Source organism: Watersipora subatra, chromosome 8 (assembly GCF_963576615.1).
Source record: "Watersipora subatra chromosome 8, tzWatSuba1.1, whole genome shotgun sequence".
In the NCBI taxonomy this organism is placed as follows: Eukaryota; Metazoa; Bryozoa; class Gymnolaemata; order Cheilostomatida; family Watersiporidae; genus Watersipora; species Watersipora subatra.
This window is the reverse complement of record NC_088715.1, coordinates 57,306,025-57,332,963: the sequence shown is the minus strand read 5'-3', so window position 1 is coordinate 57,332,963 and position 26,939 is coordinate 57,306,025. Positions and strand designations below refer to the sequence as shown.

General features: G+C 48.0%; 3 non-coding genes and 3 pseudogenes across 3 annotated transcripts; all 6 read right to left on the bottom strand.

The window, feature by feature from the left end:
* Positions 1 to 2,924: 2,924 nt before the first annotated feature.
* On the bottom strand, positions 2,925 to 3,116 carry LOC137402889 (U2 spliceosomal RNA). The gene has a single exon (XR_010979506.1). It is a non-coding gene; the product is annotated as a U2 spliceosomal RNA (small nuclear RNA).
* A 1,271-nt stretch (positions 3,117 to 4,387) lies between these two features.
* LOC137402982 (U2 spliceosomal RNA) lies at positions 4,388 to 4,569 on the bottom strand (annotated as a pseudogene).
* A 6,569-nt stretch (positions 4,570 to 11,138) lies between these two features.
* LOC137403031 (U2 spliceosomal RNA) lies at positions 11,139 to 11,330 on the bottom strand. Its single transcript, XR_010979576.1, has one exon. It is a non-coding gene; the product is annotated as a U2 spliceosomal RNA (small nuclear RNA).
* A 1,271-nt stretch (positions 11,331 to 12,601) lies between these two features.
* On the bottom strand, positions 12,602 to 12,783 carry LOC137402980 (U2 spliceosomal RNA; annotated as a pseudogene).
* A 6,539-nt stretch (positions 12,784 to 19,322) lies between these two features.
* Positions 19,323 to 19,504, bottom strand: LOC137402919 (U2 spliceosomal RNA; annotated as a pseudogene).
* A 2,580-nt stretch (positions 19,505 to 22,084) lies between these two features.
* LOC137402917 (U2 spliceosomal RNA) lies at positions 22,085 to 22,273 on the bottom strand. The gene has a single exon (XR_010979532.1). It is a non-coding gene; the product is annotated as a U2 spliceosomal RNA (small nuclear RNA).
* Between the last annotated feature and the right edge of the window lie 4,666 nt (positions 22,274 to 26,939).

Genomic DNA, 26,939 nt, shown 5'->3' with positions numbered 1-26,939 from the left:
CTCTTTTGTTTCTCTCCGCCGTGCCGTTGACGTTTATGGTTGCCAAGTTTAGTTTTTTATCCATTATGTCGTTGTTTAGAATTTTCTCTTCTTCTTAGATTTATTTCCTTTGTCGCGGTTGCTAGTTTTAAACTTCTTTGTTCTCTCTGTCACAGCGCTTTTCCTAAAAGTTTGCCTGGGGTCGGTTCCTGGTTGTTTGTCTATATCTTCACTATCGGTAGTGAGTTCGCTCGAGTCTGAATTTTCAATTTCCGATAAAGTAACTTGACTTCTTTCCAGGTCAATGACTAGTTGGCGGCTGGAATCGTTTTGGCTTCTTTCTTCGACTGGCGTCGGCATGCTCTCCATCTTTATATCTTCCTCGGTGTGCTCTTCTGCATTGTCCGTACCGATGTCTAAACTCTCCGGTTGTTGTTCGATGATCGTAGCCTTAGACCAGCTTTTATCTAAACGCACTTTATTTGCCCACGACGTTGGGCATCTGGCGTAACCGTGCCCCTCTTCTTTGCAAATTGTACAAACTAATTTACTGTTGCAGTCCGCTTTTTCATGACCGATTTGTTGGCACCGGAAGCAAATCTTAACCGTACACTGTTTTACTTCGTGGGAAGTGGATTGGCATCGATGGCACGTTTTTTGTTGTCCACGATAGGCGAGTCTGAAACCTGTTCTCCCAAAATTTACCATTCCCGGTATTTTTGCATCCTCCTTCGGTACAATCACAAATTGTCTTACTCCGTTTTCGATGTTAGGAAAATCCTTGAAGTACAGTCTCCTTCCTTTCTTAACGTCGCCGTATTTCGTCAAAAACGTCCACAGCGTGGAATCTGCTATTAAGCAATGGCCTTCGCCGTAACTCGGGCTGGTCGTGATGAGAATTACTCGTGAAACTTCTGACTTGACGTTCCAATCTTCAGGTGCATTCGCGATGAAATTTCTTAGGTCTTTTTCCGTTTGGAATGTTATTTCGACTCCTTTCGGCAGTCGAATAACGGCCTTGATTGTTTCAAGTTCTGTGATCTTCTTTAGTTCGTGGAAGAAAGCCTTTATGTCGTCCGCATAACCTGACTGTATGGTTGCCGTCAAGCAAACCATGGTGGGGTGAGGGTGAAAGTAACTTAAAAGCTACTTTCTAAGAAGTGACAAGGTGGAGAAAGCAAAGATAAAAGGAGTAGCAGAGGCGGGGAAGAGGCGTAAGTTAGGTAAAAGGAGTGCGAAAGGGAGGATTTGAGTGGGGTGTAAGTGTAAGAGTGTAGGAAAGGGGCGCGAGATGTAGTAGGAAAGAGTGAAGTTAAGAAAAGGAAAAGAGGCTAAGAAGAGTTGTGAAAGCGAGAGTGAAGAGGAGGCGAGAGGGGTGAAGAGTGATAAATACCTGGCCTGCCTCACTACAAGCGAGTGGGCAGGCTGGCGTGCCGAGCTGTATCCAAAATCTGAGTCTGTGCCTTTAGTCGTGAAACTTTTCCGGTCTGTGTCCAAATCGAGCTTTGTCTCCCCTGGTGAAGAGTCTCGGTAGCAGCAGCAGCAGCTCCTCTAGCTCTGTACTTGTCCAAGAGTATCCTGTATTGCTCCAAGTGGTGTAGTCCAGTGGTAAGCGCGTAAAAATCTTAGCCAATAGGCCGAGAAGCGATAAATTGCCCGGACGGCCGTCCGTCGCTCAGTCGCGGCCGATTCACCGCCGAGCGAGTGTCCCCGTTTAGGGCGAACGAGCCGCTCGAAGAAACCGAGAGGCCTCGCCGGGGCCGAAGACTAGTCGCTTTTTTTCCGGTTCACCCGTCTCGCCGAAGCGGTCCGGCCTACCTCGACTAGTTCGGAGTCGGTCTCTCGCTCGTCCTGTTCAGTAACTGGCGCGAAAGCGCCAACTTTTAAACTCCCTTCGGCGTATTTAGAAAACTTTTAGATTCGCTTTTACTCTCTTTACGGTATAGATGTAATTAAAGGATTTCGGCATTCGCGCGCGCCGAGAGTGGCCTATTCGCTTCTCCTAGCTAGTTACGTAATAACGCTTCTAATCTCGACGCGGGTAGTACCGAAGCTATTCTCACCGGCCTTTCTCTTTCGAAGTCGTCTCCCTCTCTTCGTTAAGCCTATACGCGAGTGCTAGCCTTTTCGTTTCTCCTAGCTAGTTACGTAATAACGCTTCTAATCTCGTCGCGGGTAGAGTAGCGAGGAGTCTACTCGTCTTGGTCATTCTTTCGAAGTCGTCCCCCCCTCCCCCTCCCCGCCCTTCGTTAAGGCTATTTCTGATATATATATATATATACATATATATATATATATATATATATATATATATATATATATATATACAAATGTAGATAAAAGTTTTCATTATTCGTAGTTTTTGACTACTAAAGAAGCGCGTAGATAGAACGGGTCGGTTCGTCTCGGGCGATTTCCGCCCCGAACGAAACCTTTGCGGTCTCTCGTCTGTCCGCTCGTCACTCGCTCACCCCGAACACCCCAACACCCAACACCCAACGTCTATAGAAATAAACGTAGGCGAAGGGCTGGCGATGCGCGAGCGCGTGACCGGGGAAAGAGGGCGAGGGCGGAGGCGGCGACGAAAGTTTCGGAGCGACGGCTGAGCGCTTAGTCGAAAGCGAACGCGCGCGAAACGGGCGCTCGATCGCGGCGAACGCTAGTCGGCGCGGCTAACGGGCGTCGAAGAAGCGCCCGCGTAGTCGCCGGCGCCTCGCTTTCACGCTTTTCGCCTAGTTAAAATCGGAGCTGTCCCCCTCGCGCTCCGCGTCGTTTTTTTCGCGAATTCGGGAAGAATTTACGCGCTAAGCGCGTTAATTTAAAGCGCCGCCTCGCGGCAAAAGATTTTTTTCCGGTAGGCGCGTGGGTAGGTAGGTAGGTAGGTAGGCGAGTAGGTAGGCGAGTAGGTAGGTTCAGTTTATCTTTCGTTTCGTGCCTCCCGACGAGGGGAGTGGGCCGTGCTCGGAGGTACTGCGATACCGAGACAACCCGTGACGGAGCCGAAGCAAGCTTCCGCGCTCCATCTCGTTCCAAAAATCAGATTAATATCGTAGCGGCGCGATGCGCCGCGAATCAGATATTAAACTGATTAGAACAGATACTACACTTTGATCTTAGCCAATAGGCCGAGAAGCGATAAATTGCCCGGACGGCCGTCCGTCGCTCAGTCGCGGCCGATTCGCCGCCGAGCGAGTGTCCCCGTTTAGGGCGAACGAGCCGCTCGAAGAAACCGAGAGGCCTCGCCGGGGCCGAAGACTAGTCGCGTTTTTTCCGGTCCGCCCGTCTCGCCGAAGCGGTCCGGCCTACCTCGACTAGTTCGGAGTCGGTCTCTCGCTCGTCCCGTTCAGTAACTGGCGCGAAAGCGCCAACTTTTAAACTCCCTTCGGCGTATTTAGAAAACTTTTAGATTCGCCTTTACTCTCTTTACGGTATAGATGTAATTAAAGGATTTCGACATTCGCGCGCGCCGAGAGTGGCCTATTCGCTTCTCCTAGCTAGTTACGTAATAACGCTTCTAATCTCGACGCGGGTAGTACCGAAGCTATTCTCACCGGCCTTTCTCTTTCGAAGTCGTCTCCCTCTCTTCGTTAAGCCTATACGCGAGTGCTAGCCTTTTCGTTTCTCCTAGCTAGTTACGTAATAACGCTTCTAATCTCGTCGCGGGTAGAGTAGCGAGGAGTCTACTCGTCTTGGTCATTCTTTCGAAGTCGTCCCCCCTCCCCCTCCCCGCCCTTCGTTAAGGCTATTTCTGATATATGTATATACATATATATATATATATATATATATACAAATGTAGATAAAAGTTTTCATTATTCGTAGTTTTCGACTACTAAAGAAGCGCGTAGATAGAACGGGTCGGTTCGTCTCGGGCGATTTCCGCCCCGAACGAAACCTTTGCGGTCTCTCGTCTGTCCGCTCGCCACCCGCTCACCCCGAACACCCCAACACCCCAACACCCAACACCCAACGTCTATAGAAATAAACGTAGGCGAAGGGCTGGCGATGCGCGAGCGCGTGACCGGGGAAAGAGGGCGAGGGCGGAGGCGGCGACGAAAGTTTCGGAGCGACGGCTGAGCGCTTAGTCGAAAGCGAACGCGCGCGAAACGGGCGCTCGATCGCGGCGAACGCTAGTCGGCGCGGCTAACGGGCGTCGAAGAAGCGCCCGCGTAGTCGCCGGCGCCTCGCTTTCACGCTTTTCGCCTAGTTAAAATCGGAGCTGTCGCCCTCGCGCTCCGCGTCGTTTTTTTCGCGAATTCGGGAAGAATTTACGCGCTAAGCGCGTTAATTTAAAGCGCCGCCTCGCGGCAAAAGATTTTTTTCCGGTAGGCGCGTGGGTAGGTAGGTAGGTAGGTAGGTAGGCGAGTAGGTAGGTTCAGTTAATCTTTCGTTTCGTGCCTCCCGACGAGGGGAGTGGGCCGTGCTCGGAGGTACTGCGATACCGAGACAACCCGTGACGGAGCCGAAGCAAGCTTCCGCGCTCCATCTCGTTCCAAAAATCAGATTAATATCGTAGCGGCGCGATGCGCCGCGAATCCGATATTAAACTGATTAGAACAGATACTCCTGTTTGAAGAGTGAAAAAGTAATCTAAAAGAAAGAGAATCCTACTAAACTAATCTATTATCAAAACGGTGTCCTAATCTAAACTAAGTCTCAAAACGGGTTTTTTAAAATTAATTTTAAACGTTCACTCTTCAAACCCCTTTCGCCGAAGCGACAGGGTTTCAGAGAGGAAGACCCACCGGCTCATGTGAATTTCACGCCGGCCGAACCTTCCTCTCTCGGACAGACTACACCCACACGCAACCTCGCCTGCCCGTCGTGTTTTTAATGAAAAACTCTTATTAAGCGAGACATACCTTTCTGCTACTTCCGTCATTGGCACGTGACTTAGGCAGCCTTCTCCTTGCCTATCTCCTCTTCTCTTACGTTGTCTGGCAGTTCTTCTCTTCTTCTTCTCAAGGCGAACGCGGTGACTGATGCCAGCCTGTCCACGTTCGCCTCTCTCCCCTGAAACAGAAAATCATTTCTACACTGCCACAACAGTCCGTACACCTCCGCCACCGCTGAGAAGATGCCAACTGTCACGTGCCAACTTTCGGCTCTCTCCACCGCTCCGGTGCAAAGAAAGACTTCCTCTTCTCCTATGTCTGCTTCTAAACTTGCCGCAAAGTGCTTCAGGTCTTTTCGTATAAATTCGAGTCTCTTGCAACTGCAGAATATATGAAAGTCGGTCTCGAGCTCTTTACCGCAGAAAGTACAAAGGGTTTTCATCCCGGGTATGTTGTACTTTTTAACGAAGCTTCCTGTCTTCAGGCCGCCCATCGCCATCCTCCACATAAAACACTTAGCTTTGCTCCCTATCGCCGCGTTCTTCCATATTCCGAATATTTTCCGTCTTTTCTCTTCTGTCGGGTCATTCAAACCTGTTACCTTCAAACTCAATAACGGTGCGCTTCCCTGTAACCATTCGTAGATCTGCTTAACCGACGGCATGAAAGGCCCCAGTTCGGCGAGTTTCTTTTTAACTTTGAGTAGGATCGATTGTAGCTTTTTGTAAGCCCCTGAGAGCTGGAGACTATGGGCGTCTGAAACCTTGTATGAGTCGTGATATAAGAGGCGGGCCTGGAAGCCGAAAAAGAATCTAAAAAGTCCTGCGCGTTGGTGTGAAAAGTCTTTTTTCGTTGGTCTTAGCAGATTGTGCTTTAAGTATAGTGCTTCGCATTTTTGTCTGGTTTTTTCTAGTCCTAATCCTCCGCTCTCTTTCGGCGCGCTTACTTTTGTTCGTGAGACCGCCTCCCTACCGTTTTTCCACAGAAATGAGAAAATTTGTTTTTCGATCGTCTTGAAGAAAGCTTCACTCGGCAGGAAGACTGACCCTACGTGGTATATCAGCGGCGCGATAGTCGTGTTTACGAGTAAAACCTTTCCCGGCAGAGAAAGGTTTAGTCTTTCGAGTTTTTCCACTTTTTCTTTCATGTTCTTTATCATTCCGTCTTCGTTGATCTTTATTACCTCGTTGTAATTCCTTGTGGCGAACAGAGCCCCGCAAATTTTAAGAGTGTCCACGGCGTAGTCAATGTTTTCGTTGCTGCCCAGTGGGAGAATCTTTGTCTTTCCTTTATTCAAATCGCTTCCTGTCGCTGTTGTTACCCGCTGAAAAAACCTGAAAACTTCGTCTGTATCTTTCTTGTCTCTACAGAATAAAAGAAGGTCGTCCGCATAAGCTGAGGCTTTTAGTACCGTGCTGTTTGGCAGGATGATTCCTTTCAACCCCCCCTTGAGGAAGTGGTTGATAAAGGTCTGTGCGTAAATGATGTAGAGGGAGGGAGAGAGTGGGCAACCCTGTCGAACTCCTCTCTCTATGTATACAGGGTCGGAAAGGAACCCGTTGACTTGTATTCTTGTTTTTATTCCCGTGTACAAGGTCGAAATCATGGACACCACGTTTTCTCTTATTCCCATCTTTCGCATGGTTTTGAATAAAAAGGCGCGATTCACTTTGTCAAATGCCTTCCTTTGGTCTAGCGATACTAGATAGCCGGGCGTGTTTCTACTCTGGCTGTACTGTATACAGTCTCGGATCAGTGTTAGTCCATCCTGGATCGATCTTCCTTTCACCCCGCATAGCTGCTCCGGGCTGATCACTTTATCTAGTATGTCCGAAAGGAAGAAGTCATTTATGTACTTGGCAAATATTTTTATGTCGTTGTTGAGGAGGGAAATCGGTCTCTGATTGGCTACATCCAGCGAGTCTCCGGCTTTTTGTATCAAAATCGTCGTTGCTTCTCTCGCTGATTCGGGTAGTACACCTTTGTTCGCTATTTCGTTGAAAACTTCCAGAACGTCGTCAGCTAGTTCGGCACTAAACGTCTTGTAAAATTCGGCTGGTATTCCGTCTGGGCCGGGCGATTTGTTGTTTTTCGTGTTTGACAAAACTTTTTTCAAATTTTCTTCATTAAAGGTTATTTCTTCCGGGCCCAGGAGGGGTGTCTCCGATGGAGCGCTTATCTTTTCCGTCAGTAGATCTTGTAATTCGTCTTGCCCTTCGTATCTCGCGTACAAGCTCTGATAGTATTTACGAAACGTCTCCAAAATTTCCTGATTTTTTTCCACTACTTGCCCCTTATGATTTCTTATTTTAGTGACCGCATTTTTAGTTCGCCGTTCCTTTATTCGGGTGAAAAAGTACTGCGTACACTTTTCGTCCAGCAGTTCTCGGTCTACTCTCGCTCTTATTGCTAGTCCCCTCGCTTTCTTTTCGCTCATGGATTTAAGCTCATATTTTATGTCCGCTATTCTTTGCGAGTGGTGGTTTCGCGTCTCCTGGTTAAGAGACCTTAGCTCTTCTTGTAGCTCTTCCTCTTTCCTTCGTTCTTCCTTGTTCTTTTCACAACAAAACTTTATAGTTTCTTTCTTTACACGAGCTTTGAAGTCGTCCCACCACTCGCCTCTGGTCTCGAACAGATCTTTTAAGGTGCGGGTGTTCTTAATGAGCTCCCCGATAACTTCACGATATTTTTCGGTCTCTAACACTGAAGTGTTCATCTTCCAAGTTGGTCTCGCTCCTTGAACCTCGCGAGGGCAATCGGGCAGCTCGACCTCTAGTTTGACCAGAGCGTGATCGGAGAAGGGGAAATAGTCGACACTGTAAGTCGTCTCGTACGAGCTGTTCAGGTAGACTCGGTCGAGTCTGCTGGCTTGGCTACCGTTTTTATTTGTCCACGTATACATTTTTTTTGTAGGGTTGTTAAAACGCCATATGTCGGTGATGCCCGCGTTCTTGCATAGTTCCTTCAAGGCTGTCACTCCCATTTCGCACCTCGATAGATTCGAGTGATTGAGCGTGTCTAAGGCGCGCGATTCCACGCAGTTGAAGTCGCCTGCTAAAATGATGGGGTGGTCGGTGTCAAAAAGTTCTGCCACTTCCTGTTCAAAAAAATCTTTCCGTCGATGAGGTTCGTTCGGTGCGTAGATGTTGATTAATCTTACCGGCCTCTTGCGTATATCTATGTCGATAACGCAAAAGTGTCCTTCATCGGTTCGCTGCGATATGATCCGCGCTTCCTGTTGTTTTCCCACTAAAAATCCACATCCGGCCGATCTATTTGAGCCGTAGCTGAGTATAGTTCGGCCTTCCCATTCCGGTATTGAGTGACAGTGCGTTTCCTGCACGAAAATTACATCAAATTTCTCTTTTCTCAGCTCATTTAAAACATGCGCTCTTTTGTTTCTCTCCGCCGTGCCGTTGACGTTTATGGTTGCCAAGTTTAGTTTTTTATCCATTATGTCGTTGTTTAGAATTTTCTCTTCTTCTTAGATTTATTTCCTTTGTCGCGGTTGCTAGTTTTAAACTTCTTTGTTCTCTCTGTCACAGCGCTTTTCCTAAAAGTTTGCCTGGGGTCGGTTCCTGGTTGTTTGTCTATATCTTCACTATCGGTAGTGAGTTCGCTCGAGTCTGAATTTTCAATTTCCGATAAAGTAACTTGACTTCTTTCCAGGTCAATGACTAGTTGGCGGCTGGAATCGTTTTGGCTTCTTTCTTCGACTGGCGTCGGCATGCTCTCCATCTTTATATCTTCCTCGGTGTGCTCTTCTGCATTGTCCGTACCGATGTCTAAACTCTCCGGTTGTTGTTCGATGATCGTAGCCTTAGACCAGCTTTTATCTAAACGCACTTTATTTGCCCACGACGTTGGGCATCTGGCGTAACCGTGCCCCTCTTCTTTGCAAATTGTACAAACTAATTTACTGTTGCAGTCCGCTTTTTCATGACCGATTTGTTGGCACCGGAAGCAAATCTTAACCGTACACTGTTTTACTTCGTGGGAAGTGGATTGGCATCGATGGCACGTTTTTTGTTGTCCACGATAGGCGAGTCTGAAACCTGTTCTCCCAAAATTTACCATTCCCGGTATTTTTGCATCCTCCTTCGGTACAATCACAAATTGTCTTACTCCGTTTTCGATGTTAGGAAAATCCTTGAAGTACAGTCTCCTTCCTTTCTTAACGTCGCCGTATTTCGTCAAAAACGTCCACAGCGTGGAATCTGCTATTAAGCAATGGCCTTCGCCGTAACTCGGGCTGGTCGTGATGAGAATTACTCGTGAAACTTCTGACTTGACGTTCCAATCTTCAGGTGCATTCGCGATGAAATTTCTTAGGTCTTTTTCCGTTTGGAATGTTATTTCGACTCCTTTCGGCAGTCGAATAACGGCCTTGATTGTTTCAAGTTCTGTGATCTTCTTTAGTTCGTGGAAGAAAGCCTTTATGTCGTCCGCATAACCTGACTGTATGGTTGCCGTCAAGCAAACCATGGTGGGGTGAGGGTGAAAGTAACTTAAAAGCTACTTTCTAAGAAGTGACAAGGTGGAGAAAGCAAAGATAAAAGGAGTAGCAGAGGCGGGGAAGAGGCGTAAGTTAGGTAAAAGGAGTGCGAAAGGGAGGATTTGAGTGGGGTGTAAGTGTAAGAGTGTAGGAAAGGGGCGCGAGATGTAGTAGGAAAGAGTGAAGTTAAGAAAAGGAAAAGAGGCTAAGAAGAGTTGTGAAAGCGAGAGTGAAGAGGAGGCGAGAGGGGTGAAGAGTGATAAATACCTGGCCTGCCTCACTACAAGCGAGTGGGCAGGCTGGCGTGCCGAGCTGTATCCAAAATCTGAGTCTGTGCCTTTAGTCGTGAAACTTTTCCGGTCTGTGTCCAAATCGAGCTTTGTCTCCCCTGGTGAAGAGTCTCGGTAGCAGCAGCAGCAGCTCCTCTAGCTCTGTACTTGTCCAAGAGTATCCTGTATTGCTCCAAGTGGTGTAGTCCAGTGGTAAGCGCGTAAAAATCTTAGCCAATAGGCCGAGAAGCGATAAATTGCCCGGACGGCCGTCCGTCGCTCAGTCGCGGCCGATTCACCGCCGAGCGAGTGTCCCCGTTTAGGGCGAACGAGCCGCTCGAAGAAACCGAGAGGCCTCGCCGGGGCCGAAGACTAGTCGCTTTTTTTCCGGTTCACCCGTCTCGCCGAAGCGGTCCGGCCTACCTCGACTAGTTCGGAGTCGGTCTCTCGCTCGTCCTGTTCAGTAACTGGCGCGAAAGCGCCAACTTTTAAACTCCCTTCGGCGTATTTAGAAAACTTTTAGATTCGCTTTTACTCTCTTTACGGTATAGATGTAATTAAAGGATTTCGGCATTCGCGCGCGCCGAGAGTGGCCTATTCGCTTCTCCTAGCTAGTTACGTAATAACGCTTCTAATCTCGACGCGGGTAGTACCGAAGCTATTCTCACCGGCCTTTCTCTTTCGAAGTCGTCTCCCTCTCTTCGTTAAGCCTATACGCGAGTGCTAGCCTTTTCGTTTCTCCTAGCTAGTTACGTAATAACGCTTCTAATCTCGTCGCGGGTAGAGTAGCGAGGAGTCTACTCGTCTTGGTCATTCTTTCGAAGTCGTCCCCCCCTCCCCCTCCCCGCCCTTCGTTAAGGCTATTTCTGATATATATATATATATACATATATATATATATATATATATATATATATATATATATATATATATATATATATACAAATGTAGATAAAAGTTTTCATTATTCGTAGTTTTTGACTACTAAAGAAGCGCGTAGATAGAACGGGTCGGTTCGTCTCGGGCGATTTCCGCCCCGAACGAAACCTTTGCGGTCTCTCGTCTGTCCGCTCGCCACTCGCTCACCCCGAACACCCCAACACCCAACACCCAACGTCTATAGAAATAAACGTAGGCGAAGGGCTGGCGATGCGCGAGCGCGTGACCGGGGAAAGAGGGCGAGGGCGGAGGCGGCGACGAAAGTTTCGGAGCGACGGCTGAGCGCTTAGTCGAAAGCGAACGCGCGCGAAACGGGCGCTCGATCGCGGCGAACGCTAGTCGGCGCGGCTAACGGGCGTCGAAGAAGCGCCCGCGTAGTCGCCGGCGCCTCGCTTTCACGCTTTTCGCCTAGTTAAAATCGGAGCTGTCCCCCTCGCGCTCCGCGTCGTTTTTCTCGCGAATTCGGGAAGAATTTACGCGCTAAGCGCGTTAATTTAAAGCGCCGCCTCGCGGCAAAAGATTTTTTTCCGGTAGGCGCGTGGGTAGGTAGGTAGGTAGGTAGGCGAGTAGGTAGGCGAGTAGGTAGGTTCAGTTTATCTTTCGTTTCGTGCCTCCCGACGAGGGGAGTGGGCCGTGCTCGGAGGTACTGCGATACCGAGACAACCCGTGACGGAGCCGAAGCAAGCTTCCGCGCTCCATCTCGTTCCAAAAATCAGATTAATATCGTAGCGGCGCGATGCGCCGCGAATCAGATATTAAACTGATTAGAACAGATACTACACTTTGATCTTAGCCAATAGGCCGAGAAGCGATAAATTGCCCGGACGGCCGTCCGTCGCTCAGTCGCGGCCGATTCGCCGCCGAGCGAGTGTCCCCGTTTAGGGCGAACGAGCCGCTCGAAGAAACCGAGAGGCCTCGCCGGGGCCGAAGACTAGTCGCGTTTTTTCCGGTCCGCCCGTCTCGCCGAAGCGGTCCGGCCTACCTCGACTAGTTCGGAGTCGGTCTCTCGCTCGTCCCGTTCAGTAACTGGCGCGAAAGCGCCAACTTTTAAACTCCCTTCGGCGTATTTAGAAAACTTTTAGATTCGCCTTTACTCTCTTTACGGTATAGATGTAATTAAAGGATTTCGACATTCGCGCGCGCCGAGAGTGGCCTATTCGCTTCTCCTAGCTAGTTACGTAATAACGCTTCTAATCTCGACGCGGGTAGTACCGAAGCTATTCTCACCGGCCTTTCTCTTTCGAAGTCGTCTCCCTCTCTTCGTTAAGCCTATACGCGAGTGCTAGCCTTTTCGTTTCTCCTAGCTAGTTACGTAATAACGCTTCTAATCTCGTCGCGGGTAGAGTAGCGAGGAGTCTACTCGTCTTGGTCATTCTTTCGAAGTCGTCCCCCCTCCCCCTCCCCGCCCTTCGTTAAGGCTATTTCTGATATATGTATATACATATATATATATATATATATATATACAAATGTAGATAAAAGTTTTCATTATTCGTAGTTTTCGACTACTAAAGAAGCGCGTAGATAGAACGGGTCGGTTCGTCTCGGGCGATTTCCGCCCCGAACGAAACCTTTGCGGTCTCTCGTCTGTCCGCTCGCCACCCGCTCACCCCGAACACCCCAACACCCCAACACCCAACACCCAACGTCTATAGAAATAAACGTAGGCGAAGGGCTGGCGATGCGCGAGCGCGTGACCGGGGAAAGAGGGCGAGGGCGGAGGCGGCGACGAAAGTTTCGGAGCGACGGCTGAGCGCTTAGTCGAAAGCGAACGCGCGCGAAACGGGCGCTCGATCGCGGCGAACGCTAGTCGGCGCGGCTAACGGGCGTCGAAGAAGCGCCCGCGTAGTCGCCGGCGCCTCGCTTTCACGCTTTTCGCCTAGTTAAAATCGGAGCTGTCGCCCTCGCGCTCCGCGTCGTTTTTTTCGCGAATTCGGGAAGAATTTACGCGCTAAGCGCGTTAATTTAAAGCGCCGCCTCGCGGCAAAAGATTTTTTTCCGGTAGGCGCGTGGGTAGGTAGGTAGGTAGGTAGGTAGGCGAGTAGGTAGGTTCAGTTAATCTTTCGTTTCGTGCCTCCCGACGAGGGGAGTGGGCCGTGCTCGGAGGTACTGCGATACCGAGACAACCCGTGACGGAGCCGAAGCAAGCTTCCGCGCTCCATCTCGTTCCAAAAATCAGATTAATATCGTAGCGGCGCGATGCGCCGCGAATCCGATATTAAACTGATTAGAACAGATACTCCTGTTTGAAGAGTGAAAAAGTAATCTAAAAGAAAGAGAATCCTACTAAACTAATCTATTATCAAAACGGTGTCCTAATCTAAACTAAGTCTCAAAACGGGTTTTTTAAAATTAATTTTAAACGTTCACTCTTCAAACCCCTTTCGCCGAAGCGACAGGGTTTCAGAGAGGAAGACCCACCGGCTCATGTGAATTTCACGCCGGCCGAACCTTCCTCTCTCGGACAGACTACACCCACACGCAACCTCGCCTGCCCGTCGTGTTTTTAATGAAAAACTCTTATTAAGCGAGACATACCTTTCTGCTACTTCCGTCATTGGCACGTGACTTAGGCAGCCTTCTCCTTGCCTATCTCCTCTTCTCTTACGTTGTCTGGCAGTTCTTCTCTTCTTCTTCTCAAGGCGAACGCGGTGACTGATGCCAGCCTGTCCACGTTCGCCTCTCTCCCCTGAAACAGAAAATCATTTCTACACTGCCACAACAGTCCGTACACCTCCGCCACCGCTGAGAAGATGCCAACTGTCACGTGCCAACTTTCGGCTCTCTCCACCGCTCCGGTGCAAAGAAAGACTTCCTCTTCTCCTATGTCTGCTTCTAAACTTGCCGCAAAGTGCTTCAGGTCTTTTCGTATAAATTCGAGTCTCTTGCAACTGCAGAATATATGAAAGTCGGTCTCGAGCTCTTTACCGCAGAAAGTACAAAGGGTTTTCATCCCGGGTATGTTGTACTTTTTAACGAAGCTTCCTGTCTTCAGGCCGCCCATCGCCATCCTCCACATAAAACACTTAGCTTTGCTCCCTATCGCCGCGTTCTTCCATATTCCGAATATTTTCCGTCTTTTCTCTTCTGTCGGGTCATTCAAACCTGTTACCTTCAAACTCAATAACGGTGCGCTTCCCTGTAACCATTCGTAGATCTGCTTAACCGACGGCATGAAAGGCCCCAGTTCGGCGAGTTTCTTTTTAACTTTGAGTAGGATCGATTGTAGCTTTTTGTAAGCCCCTGAGAGCTGGAGACTATGGGCGTCTGAAACCTTGTATGAGTCGTGATATAAGAGGCGGGCCTGGAAGCCGAAAAAGAATCTAAAAAGTCCTGCGCGTTGGTGTGAAAAGTCTTTTTTCGTTGGTCTTAGCAGATTGTGCTTTAAGTATAGTGCTTCGCATTTTTGTCTGGTTTTTTCTAGTCCTAATCCTCCGCTCTCTTTCGGCGCGCTTACTTTTGTTCGTGAGACCGCCTCCCTACCGTTTTTCCACAGAAATGAGAAAATTTGTTTTTCGATCGTCTTGAAGAAAGCTTCACTCGGCAGGAAGACTGACCCTACGTGGTATATCAGCGGCGCGATAGTCGTGTTTACGAGTAAAACCTTTCCCGGCAGAGAAAGGTTTAGTCTTTCGAGTTTTTCCACTTTTTCTTTCATGTTCTTTATCATTCCGTCTTCGTTGATCTTTATTACCTCGTTGTAATTCCTTGTGGCGAACAGAGCCCCGCAAATTTTAAGAGTGTCCACGGCGTAGTCAATGTTTTCGTTGCTGCCCAGTGGGAGAATCTTTGTCTTTCCTTTATTCAAATCGCTTCCTGTCGCTGTTGTTACCCGCTGAAAAAACCTGAAAACTTCGTCTGTATCTTTCTTGTCTCTACAGAATAAAAGAAGGTCGTCCGCATAAGCTGAGGCTTTTAGTACCGTGCTGTTTGGCAGGATGATTCCTTTCAACCCCCCCTTGAGGAAGTGGTTGATAAAGGTCTGTGCGTAAATGATGTAGAGGGAGGGAGAGAGTGGGCAACCCTGTCGAACTCCTCTCTCTATGTATACAGGGTCGGAAAGGAACCCGTTGACTTGTATTCTTGTTTTTATTCCCGTGTACAAGGTCGAAATCATGGACACCACGTTTTCTCTTATTCCCATCTTTCGCATGGTTTTGAATAAAAAGGCGCGATTCACTTTGTCAAATGCCTTCCTTTGGTCTAGCGATACTAGATAGCCGGGCGTGTTTCTACTCTGGCTGTACTGTATACAGTCTCGGATCAGTGTTAGTCCATCCTGGATCGATCTTCCTTTCACCCCGCATAGCTGCTCCGGGCTGATCACTTTATCTAGTATGTCCGAAAGGAAGAAGTCATTTATGTACTTGGCAAATATTTTTATGTCGTTGTTGAGGAGGGAAATCGGTCTCTGATTGGCTACATCCAGCGAGTCTCCGGCTTTTTGTATCAAAATCGTCGTTGCTTCTCTCGCTGATTCGGGTAGTACACCTTTGTTCGCTATTTCGTTGAAAACTTCCAGAACGTCGTCAGCTAGTTCGGCACTAAACGTCTTGTAAAATTCGGCTGGTATTCCGTCTGGGCCGGGCGATTTGTTGTTTTTCGTGTTTGACAAAACTTTTTTCAAATTTTCTTCATTAAAGGTTATTTCTTCCGGGCCCAGGAGGGGTGTCTCCGATGGAGCGCTTATCTTTTCCGTCAGTAGATCTTGTAATTCGTCTTGCCCTTCGTATCTCGCGTACAAGCTCTGATAGTATTTACGAAACGTCTCCAAAATTTCCTGATTTTTTTCCACTACTTGCCCCTTATGATTTCTTATTTTAGTGACCGCATTTTTAGTTCGCCGTTCCTTTATTCGGGTGAAAAAGTACTGCGTACACTTTTCGTCCAGCAGTTCTCGGTCTACTCTCGCTCTTATTGCTAGTCCCCTCGCTTTCTTTTCGCTCATGGATTTAAGCTCATATTTTATGTCCGCTATTCTTTGCGAGTGGTGGTTTCGCGTCTCCTGGTTAAGAGACCTTAGCTCTTCTTGTAGCTCTTCCTCTTTCCTTCGTTCTTCCTTGTTCTTTTCACAACAAAACTTTATAGTTTCTTTCTTTACACGAGCTTTGAAGTCGTCCCACCACTCGCCTCTGGTCTCGAACAGATCTTTTAAGGTGCGGGTGTTCTTAATGAGCTCCCCGATAACTTCACGATATTTTTCGGTCTCTAACACTGAAGTGTTCATCTTCCAAGTTGGTCTCGCTCCTTGAACCTCGCGAGGGCAATCGGGCAGCTCGACCTCTAGTTTGACCAGAGCGTGATCGGAGAAGGGGAAATAGTCGACACTGTAAGTCGTCTCGTACGAGCTGTTCAGGTAGACTCGGTCGAGTCTGCTGGCTTGGCTACCGTTTTTATTTGTCCACGTATACATTTTTTTTGTAGGGTTGTTAAAACGCCATATGTCGGTGATGCCCGCGTTCTTGCATAGTTCCTTCAAGGCTGTCACTCCCATTTCGCACCTCGATAGATTCGAGTGATTGAGCGTGTCTAAGGCGCGCGATTCCACGCAGTTGAAGTCGCCTGCTAAAATGATGGGGTGGTCGGTGTCAAAAAGTTCTGCCACTTCCTGTTCAAAAAAATCTTTCCGTCGATGAGGTTCGTTCGGTGCGTAGATGTTGATTAATCTTACCGGCCTCTTGCGTATATCTATGTCGATAACGCAAAAGTGTCCTTCATCGGTTCGCTGCGATATGATCCGCGCTTCCTGTTGTTTTCCCACTAAAAATCCACATCCGGCCGATCTATTTGAGCCGTAGCTGAGTATAGTTCGGCCTTCCCATTCCGGTATTGAGTGACAGTGCGTTTCCTGCACGAAAATTACATCAAATTTCTCTTTTCTCAGCTCATTTAAAACATGCGCTCTTTTGTTTCTCTCCGCCGTGCCGTTGACGTTTATGGTTGCCAAGTTTAGTTTTTTATCCATTATGTCGTTGTTTAGAATTTTCTCTTCTTCTTAGATTTATTTCCTTTGTCGCGGTTGCTAGTTTTAAACTTCTTTGTTCTCTCTGTCACAGCGCTTTTCCTAAAAGTTTGCCTGGGGTCGGTTCCTGGTTGTTTGTCTATATCTTCACTATCGGTAGTGAGTTCGCTCGAGTCTGAATTTTCAATTTCCGATAAAGTAACTTGACTTCTTTCCAGGTCAATGACTAGTTGGCGGCTGGAATCGTTTTGGCTTCTTTCTTCGACTGGCGTCGGCATGCTCTCCATCTTTATATCTTCCTCGGTGTGCTCTTCTGCATTGTCCGTACCGATGTCTAAACTCTCCGGTTGTTGTTCGATGATCGTAGCCTTAGACCAGCTTTTATCTAAACGCACTTTATTTGCCCACGACGTTGGGCATCTGGCGTAACCGTGCCCCTCTTCTTTGCAAATTGTACAAACTAATTTACTGTTGCAGTCCGCTTTTTCATGACCGATTTGTTGGCACCGGAAGCAAATCTTAACCGTACACTGTTTTACTTCGTGGGAAGTGGATTGGCATCGATGGCACGTTTTTTGTTGTCCACGATAGGCGAGTCTGAAACCTGTTCTCCCAAAATTTACCATTCCCGGTATTTTTGCATCCTCCTTCGGTACAATCACAAATTGTCTTACTCCGTTTTCGATGTTAGGAAAATCCTTGAAGTACAGTCTCCTTCCTTTCTTAACGTCGCCGTATTTCGTCAAAAACGTCCACAGCGTGGAATCTGCTATTAAGCAATGGCCTTCGCCGTAACTCGGGCTGGTCGTGATGAGAATTACTCGTGAAACTTCTGACTTGACGTTCCAATCTTCAGGTGCATTCGCGATGAAATTTCTTAGGTCTTTTTCCGTTTGGAATGTTATTTCGACTCCTTTCGGCAGTCGAATAACGGCCTTGATTGTTTCAAGTTCTGTGATCTTCTTTAGTTCGTGGAAGAAAGCCTTTATGTCGTCCGCATAACCTGACTGTATGGTTGCCGTCAAGCAAACCATGGTGGGGTGAGGGTGAAAGTAACTTAAAAGCTACTTTCTAAGAAGTGACAAGGTGGAGAAAGCAAAGATAAAAGGAGTAGCAGAGGCGGGGAAGAGGCGTAAGTTAGGTAAAAGGAGTGCGAAAGGGAGGATTTGAGTGGGGTGTAAGTGTAAGAGTGTAGGAAAGGGGCGCGAGATGTAGTAGGAAAGAGTGAAGTTAAGAAAAGGAAAAGAGGCTAAGAAGAGTTGTGAAAGCGAGAGTGAAGAGGAGGCGAGAGGGGTGAAGAGTGATAAATACCTGGCCTGCCTCACTACAAGCGAGTGGGCAGGCTGGCGTGCCGAGCTGTATCCAAAATCTGAGTCTGTGCCTTTAGTCGTGAAACTTTTCCGGTCTGTGTCCAAATCGAGCTTTGTCTCCCCTGGTGAAGAGTCTCGGTAGCAGCAGCAGCAGCTCCTCTAGCTCTGTACTTGTCCAAGAGTATCCTGTATTGCTCCAAGTGGTGTAGTCCAGTGGTAAGCGCGTAAAAATCTTAGCCAATAGGCCGAGAAGCGATAAATTGCCCGGACGGCCGTCCGTCGCTCAGTCGCGGCCGATTCACCGCCGAGCGAGTGTCCCCGTTTAGGGCGAACGAGCCGCTCGAAGAAACCGAGAGGCCTCGCCGGGGCCGAAGACTAGTCGCTTTTTTTCCGGTTCACCCGTCTCGCCGAAGCGGTCCGGCCTACCTCGACTAGTTCGGAGTCGGTCTCTCGCTCGTCCTGTTCAGTAACTGGCGCGAAAGCGCCAACTTTTAAACTCCCTTCGGCGTATTTAGAAAACTTTTAGATTCGCTTTTACTCTCTTTACGGTATAGATGTAATTAAAGGATTTCGGCATTCGCGCGCGCCGAGAGTGGCCTATTCGCTTCTCCTAGCTAGTTACGTAATAACGCTTCTAATCTCGACGCGGGTAGTACCGAAGCTATTCTCACCGGCCTTTCTCTTTCGAAGTCGTCTCCCTCTCTTCGTTAAGCCTATACGCGAGTGCTAGCCTTTTCGTTTCTCCTAGCTAGTTACGTAATAACGCTTCTAATCTCGTCGCGGGTAGAGTAGCGAGGAGTCTACTCGTCTTGGTCATTCTTTCGAAGTCGTCCCCCCCCTCCCCTTCCCCGCCCTTCGTTAAGGCTATTTCTGATATATATATATACATATATATATATATATATATATATATATACAAATGTAGATAAAAGTTTTCATTATTCGTAGTTTTCGACTACTAAAGAAGCGCGTAGATAGAACGGGTCGGTTCGTCTCGGGCGATTTCCGCCCCGAACGAAACCTTTGCGGTCTCTCGTCTGTCCGCTCGCCACCCGCTCACCCCGAACACCCCAACACCCAACACCCAACGTCTATAGAAATAAACGTAGGCGAAGGGCTGGCGATGCGCGAGCGCGTGACCGGGGAAAGAGGGCGAGGGCGGAGGCGGCGACGAAAGTTTCGGAGCGACGGCTGAGCGCTTAGTCGAAAGCGAACGCGCGCGAAACGGGCGCTCGATCGCGACGAACGCTAGTCGGCGCGGCTAACGGGCGTCGAAGAAGCGCCCGCGTAGTCGCCGGCGCCTCGCTTTCACGCTTTTCGCCTAGTTAAAATCGGAGCTGTCGCCCTCGCGCTCCGCGTCGTTTTTTTCGCGATTTCGGGAAGAATTTACGCGCTTAGCGCGTTATTTAAAGCGCCGCCTCGCGGCAAAAGATTTTTTTCCGGTAGGCGCGTGGGTAGGTAGGTAGGTAGGTAGGCGAGTAGGTAGGCGAGTAGGTAGGTTCAGTTTATCTTTCGTTTCGTGCCTCCCGACGAGGGGAGTGGGCCGTGCTCGGAGGTACTGCGATACCGAGACAACCCGTGACGGAGCCGAAGCAAGCTTCCGCGCTCCATCTCGTTCCAAAAATCAGATTAATATCGCAGCGGCGCGATGCGCCGCGAATCAGATATTAAACTGATTAGAACAGATACTCCTGTTTGAAGAGTGAATAAGTAATCTAAAAGAAAGAGAAACCTACTAAACTAATCTATTATCGAAACGGTGTCCTAATCTAAACTAAGTCTCAAAACGGGTTTTTTAAAATTAATTTTAAACGTTCACTTTTCAAACCCCTTTCGTCGAAGCGACAGGGTTTCAGAGAGGAAGACCCACCGGCTCATGTGAATTTCACACCGGCCGAACCTTCCTCTCTCGGACAGACTACACCCACACGCAACCTCGCCTGCCCGTCGTGTTTTTAATGAAAAACTCTTATTAAGCGAGACATACCTTTCTGCTACTTCCGTCATTGGCACATGACTTAGGCAGCCTTCTCCTTGCCTATCTCCTCTTCTCCTACGTTGTCTGGCAGTTCTTCTCTTCTTCTTCTTCTCAAGGCGAACGCGGTGACTGATGCCAGCCTGTCCACGTTCGCCTTTCTCCCCTGAAACAGAAAATCATTTCTACACTGCCACAACAGTCCGTACACCTCCGCCACCGCTGAGAAGATGCCAACTGTCACGTGCCAACTTTCGGCTTTCTCCACTACTCCGGTGCAAAGAAAGACTTCCTCTTCTCCTATGTCTGCTTCTAAACTTGCCGCAAAGTGCTTCAGGTCTTTTCGTATAAATTCGAGTCTCTTGCATCTGCAGAATATATGAAAGTCGGTCTCGAGCTCTTTACCGCAGAAAGTACAAAGGGTTCTCATCCCGGGTATGTTGTACTTTTTAACGAAGCTTCCTGTCTTCAGGCCGCCCATCGCCATCCTCCACATAAAACACTTAGCTTTGCTCCCTATCGCCGCGTTCTTCCATACTCCGAATATTTTCCGTCTCTTCTCTTCTGTCGGGTCATTCAACCCTGTTACTTTCAAACTCAATAGCGGTGCGCTTCCCTGTAACCATTCGTAGATCTGCTTAACCGACGGCATGAAAGGCCCCAGTTCGGCGAGTTTCTTTTTAACTTTGAGTAGGATCGATTGTAGCCTTTTGTAGGCGCCTGAGAGCTGGAAGCTATGGGCGTCTGAAACCTTGTATGAGTCGTGATATAAGAGGCGGGCCTGGAAGCCGAAAAAGAATCTAAAAAGTCCTGCGCGTTGGTGTGAAAAGTCTTTTTTCGTGGGTCGTAGCAGATTGTGCTTTAAGTATAGTGCTTTGCATTTTTGTCTGGTTTTTTCTAGTCCTAATCCTCCGCTCTCTTTCGGCGCGCTTACTTTTGTTCGTGAGACCGCCTCCCTACCGTTTTTCCACAGAAATGAGAAAATTTGTTTTTCGATCGTCTTGAAGAAAGCTTCACTCGGCAGGAAGACTGACCCTACGTGGTATATCAGCGGCGCGATAGTCGTGTTTACGAGTAAAACCTTTCCCGGCAGAGAAAGGTTTAGTCTTGCGAGTTTTTCCACTTTTTCTTTCATGTTCTTTATCATTCCGTCTTCGTTGATCTTTATTACCTCGTTGTAATTCCTTGTGGCGAACAGAGCCCCGCAAATTTTAAGAGTGTCCACGGCGTAGTCAATGTTTTCGTTGCCGCCCAGTGGGAGAACCTTTGTCTTTCCTTTATTCAAATCGCTTCCCGTCGCTGTTGTTACCCGCTGAAAAAACCTGAAAACTTCGTCTGTATCTTTCTTGTCTCTACAGAATAAAAGAAGGTCGTCCGCATAAGCTGAGGCTTTTAGTACCGTGCTGTTTGGCAGGATGATTCCTTTCAACCCCCCCTTGAGGAAGTGGTTGATAAAGGTCTGTGCGTAAATGATGTAGAGGGAGGGAGAGAGAGGGCAACCCTGTCGAACTCCTCTCTCTATGTATACAGGGTCGGAAAGAAACCCGTTGACTTGTATTCTTGTTTTTATTCCCGTGTACAAGGTCGAAATCATGGACACCACGTTTTCTCTTATTCCCATCTTTCGCATGGTTTTGAATAAAAAGGCGCGATTCACTTTGTCAAATGCCTTCCTTTGGTCTAGCGATACTAGATAGCCGGGCGTGTTTCTACTCTGGCTGTACTGTATACAGTCTCGGATCAGTGTTAGTCCATCCTGGATCGATCTTCCTTTCACTCCGCATAGCTGCTCCGGGCTGATCACTTTATCTAGTATGTCCGAAAGGAAGAAGTCATTTATGTACTTGGCAAATATTTTTATGTCGTTGTTGAGGAGGGAAATCGGTCTCTGATTGGCTACATCCAGCGAGTCTCCGGCTTTTTGTATCAAAATCGTCGTTGCTTCTCTCGCTGATTCGGGTAGTACACCTTTGTTCGCGATTTCGTTGAAAACTTCCAGAACGTCGTCAGCTAGTTCGGCACTAAACGTCTTGTAAAATTCGGCTGGTATTCCGTCTGGGCCGGGCGATTTGTTGTTTTTCGTGTTTGACAAAACTTTTTTCAAATTTTCTTCATTAAAGGTTATTTCTTCCGGGCCCAGGAGGGGTGTCTCCGATGGAGCGCTTATCTTTTCCGTCAGTAGATCTTGTAATTCCTCTTGCAAAAGATTTTTTTCCGGTAGGTGCGTGGGTAGGTAGGTGCGTGAGTAGGTGCGTGGGTAGGTAGGTAGGTAGGCGAGTAGGTAGGTTCAGTTTATCTTTCGTTTCGTGCCTCCCGACGAGGGGAGTGGGCCGTGCTCGGAGATACTGCGATACCGAGACAACCCGTGACGGAGCCGAAGCAAGCTTCCGCGCTCCATCTCGTTCCAAAAATCAGATTAATATCGTAGCGGCGCGATGCGCCGCGAATCAGATATTAAACTGATTAGAACAGATACTCCTGTTTGAAGAGTGAAAATTAATCTAGTTTGTCAGCAAAAAGGACCGAATGGTCTAAAACTACTCATACATCAGAAACGAGGTGAAAAGGAAATACTTGTGTTTTAATTGTTCACTCTTCAAACCCCCTCCGCCGAAGCAGAGGGGTTTCAGAGAAAAAGGTTCGTAGGCGTTGCCTGTTGAACCTTCCTCTCTCGGACAGACTACACCAACACGCAACCTCGCCTGCCCGTAAAAAAATAACTAAGAAAACAAAACAAACTTTGCAAATATAGAGGGAAACTTGTGCCTCGCGGTCTGTTGTAAAGTTGACCTCACAAAATTTAACAAAAAAGCAAAAAGGATGAGGGTAATTGGCAGAGAAAGTTGTGTCTTTTTCAGCCTTCATTGCTGCATTACTTTTGCCTTTTGCTCGCGATCTCTGGCGAGATCTATCAATCTTTCTGGGAGGTTTTCTCTCAGCCTCTTCAAAATGTGGTCCGTGAGGGCCTCCAGCTTTACCAGCCTTTCTTTCCCACTCCTCCGAAAAAGGATGTCATTCCTGCACTGCCACAGGATTCCATATACCTCTGCCACTGCAGAAAAAATGTGCGTTTTAGCGCAAAAAGTTGGGGCTTTGGCAACTATGCCGGTGCAAAAAAATAACTCACTTTCCCCTGTTTCAGCGTCAAGTGAACCAGCGAAATGTGACAGTTTGTCCCGCAAAAAGGCCAGTCTGGGACATCTGCAAAAAAGATGAATGGCCGTCTCGAGCTCTCTCCTGCAAAACTGACACTCTGTCCTTATTCCTGGGATTTTGTACTTTTGCACAAAATCCCCGGTCTTCAGGCCTCCCATCGCCAGCCTCCACATGAAGCATTTTGCTTTGGTCCCAACCTGTGAGCTACACCAAACCTCAAAAATTCCTCTTCTTTCTGTTTCTTTTATGGACAAACCCGTGAGTTTTAGTTGGAGAAGGGGGTGTTCCCCTTTGAACCATATATAAACTTGGCAAACTGAGGGGATTAATGGGATCACCTCCAACATTTTCAGCTTCACCTTTTCTATCAGCTCCTGTAAGGTTCTGTAGGCTCCGGACAATTCGGCATTGTGTGCTTCAGAAACTTTGTATATGATAGGAGACAGTGGTCTGCCTTGAAGGCCAAAAAAAATCTGAAAAGCCCAGATCTCTGGTGGGAAAAGGATTCACTCGAGGGTCTCAAAAAATTATGGGTCAAGAAAAAAGCGTGACACTTGGCCTGAATACTCTCCAGGCCGAGTTCTCCTAGTTCTTTGGGCGTGCCTACTCGCGATCTCGCGACGGCCTCCCTGCCACCATTCCATAAAAAGGAAAAAATTTGTCTTTCGATAGATTGGAAAAAAGGGTTGCTAGGAAGAAAAACTGAACAGGTATGGTAAAGAAGGGGAAAAATGGTAGTATTCACAAGAAGTACTTTCCCTGGGAGTGACAGGTTAAGGCGAGAAAGTTTCTCGATTTTCCCTGCCACTTTTGTGTTCATGACACCTTCGTTTGCTGTTAGTGATTCCCTGTAGTGCCCGCTAGTAAAAAGAACACCGTAAACCCTAAGGCAGCTCACCAAATGCTCCATGTGTTCACTGCGAAACAGGGAAAGTATCGAGGTTTTCCCCATGTTAAGCGTGCTGCCTGTGGCCTCCCTCACTTTCTCAAAAAAATCAAAAACTTTGGTCACATCCCCTTTGTCCCTGCAAAAAAAGGAGGTCGTCCGCGTATGCGGAGACTTTCAAAATAGTGTGGTTTGGTAGGGGGATACCCTCCATTCCTCCCTGGCGAAAATAATTTAGAAAAGTTTGGGCGTACAAAATGTAAAGAGAAGGGGAAAGCGGACAGCCTTGTCGCACTCCTCTTTCGATCCTTACCGGCTCTGAAAGAATGCCATTTATCTGTATTTTAGTGGAAATGTTGGAATAAAGAATTTTGATGAGTTCCACTATGCCGTCTCGAAAGCCCATTTTTTGCATGGATTTAAAAAGGAAATCATGGTCCACCATATCAAAAGCCTTCTTTTGGTCAAGGGATACAAGATAGCCCGACACTCTCCGTTCTTGGCTGTGCTGGACGCAGTCCCGGACGAGTGCCAGCCCATCTTGTATCGACCTCCCCTTCACTCCACAGAGCTGCTCTGGGCTCACCACCCGCTGGAGTGCATCCGTCAAAAAAATTTCATTGATGTACTTTGAAAAGAGTTTTAGGTCACTATTCAAAAGTGAGATTGGCCTTTGGTTTGCCATGTCTAGAGGGTCGCCAGCCTTTTTAATTAAGACTGTAGTCGCTTCCCTCATAGACTGTGGCAAAACTCCTGTTGTTCTGATATCTCGAAAAACATCCAAAAGGTCTTCACAGAGTTCGGAAAAAAAGGTCTTGTAAAACTCTGCCGGCAGGCCGTCTGGTCCAGGGGACCTGTTGGTTCGAGTGTTTCTCAAAACCTTCTCAAGGTCTTCTTGGTGAAATGAAATTTCCTCCGGGCCATAAAGGGTCCCTTCGGGTGGTGTCGTTTCCCGTAAAATGAAATCTTGTAAAAGGGGGTCGTTGTCTTTCTTTGTGTGCAGTCGCTGGTAGAACCCCTGGAAGGCTCGTGACACCTCCAGAGGCCCCTCAACGACTGTCCCCAAATGCTCCCTCACCCTTTCCACCGCATTCTTCCCCCTGCGCTCTCTGATTCTAGAAAAAAAGAAACTTGTGCACTTTTCATCGAAAAGTTCAGCGTCGACCCTGGCCCTAATCGCCAGGCCTCTCGCCTTGCTCTCGCTTAAAAAAGCCAACTCCCCTCTAATTTCCGAACCTCTCCCTTGGTCGGCGGCAGGTTCTAGATTTTCTAGTTCTTCCCTGAGCGTATGTTCCCTCTCCCTTTCTGTTCGCCTCCTCCGGCTGCAGAACTTGATGGTTTCGTGTTTGACACGCCGTTTGAGCTCATCCCACCACTCACTCACTGTCGGGAAAGCAAGCTTAAGTGTGCGCGTATCAGTGATAAGTTTGGAGATGATCTCTTTGTAATTTTCACACTCAAGAACAGAAGTGTTCAGCCTCCAAGGGGGTCTTGTCCCTCCAGGGATGGGGGAAGAGTCGGGTGTTTCAATAAAAAATTCTACTACAGAGTGGTCAGAAAAGGGAAAAAGGGTGATATTGCAGCTGTCCACCAGCGCAGGATTTGCATAGACCCTGTCTAGTCTACTAGCCTGTTCACCATTTCGGTTGGACCAAGTGAAGGATTTTTTGTTGGGGTTTAGTTTTCTCCAGATGTCGACCATACCGACGCTCTCACATAAATTCTGTAGGGGATGGGCGCCCACCTCGCACTGGGAGAAAGGGGAGTGGTTTCGGGTGTCCAACTCTCGCGATTCGACGCAGTTGAAGTCACCCGCTAGTATAATGTGAAAACTGGAATCGAGAAGCTCCGGGACAACCTGCTCAAAAAAGGACTTGCGCTAGTGCGGCTCATTGGGGGCATACAAGTTTACTAAATGGAACTTATGTCCGCTCAGGTTGATGTCGACAACACAGTACCTCCCCTCACTGTCTGACCGGCGAGCCAGGGTGGTGAAATTTAGTCCTGGTCTGAAAAGAAAACCGCATCCGGCGGACCTGTTGGAAAAAAAACCGAAAAAGGAGGGGCCATCCCACTCTGAAATGTTTCTACAGTGGGTTTCTTGTAGAAAAAAATATCTGCTTTGATTCTGCGTAATTCCGAAACAACTAAGTTTCGTTTCGCATACTCAGCTACTCCATTCACATTGACTGTGACGCAGTGTAGTTGTGGTGTATCCATTGTTGGGGAGGAAGAGGTCCGTAAGAAAGGCAGGGATTGGGTAAAGAAAAGTGGGCGGGGGATGGGGAGGAGGAAAAGAAAAATAAAGGAGAAAAAAAGGGGGTGGGAAGTGAAAAAAAAGGGGGGAAAAAAAGGGCAACCCATGAAAATAAAAAGGCAAGGTGTCGGAGAGAGGACAAGAAGAGAAGGGAGTTACGTTCAGTCCTTCCTCCCCCTCTTAGCCGCTCCTCCTCTCTTCGGGTGGTAAGATCCTAAAGTGGATCTCCACAAGTCAGATGTGGAAAAGGAAGGTCTGCTATTACTCGGGTCGAGAGAAATGTCTTCGTCTGTTAGCGAATCGCTTGAGGAGTCAAAAAGGTCTTGTGAGCCTTGTTCTCCTCTGTCATCTTTAGTGTCAACCACCAGAGGTTCTTCAGATGATTCGGTCACGGTTTCATCGATGCACATGCTTTCGGTCTTAACATGTTCCTCTTGGCTGACAGCGGTTGGTTGGCTCTCGGAGTCCTTGGTGGGCTGTTTTTCTGGTTCTTTTGAAGACGATGCTGACCATTTTTTTGAAAATTGCACTTTAAGTGCCCAAGAGCTGGGACAACGGGCAAAGGTATGTCCGTCTTCACCGCAAACCGTACAAATTAGGGCGCTGGTGCACTCGGCTCTTTCGTGCTCGAGCTGTTGGCATCGGAAACATTTTTTTGTTGTGCAATCCTTTACCTCATGTGTTAAAGAGTTGCATCTATGGCAAGCCTTTTGTTGGCCCCTGTATGTGACCCTGAAACCTGCTTTACCAAAGTTTATTGAACCGGGAATTCTAATACCCTCTTTTGGAGTGATGACTATCTGTCTCACTCCATTTTCTATGGTGGGGTACTCTTTAAAAAAAAGTCTCCGCCACTTTTTGACTACGCCGTATTTT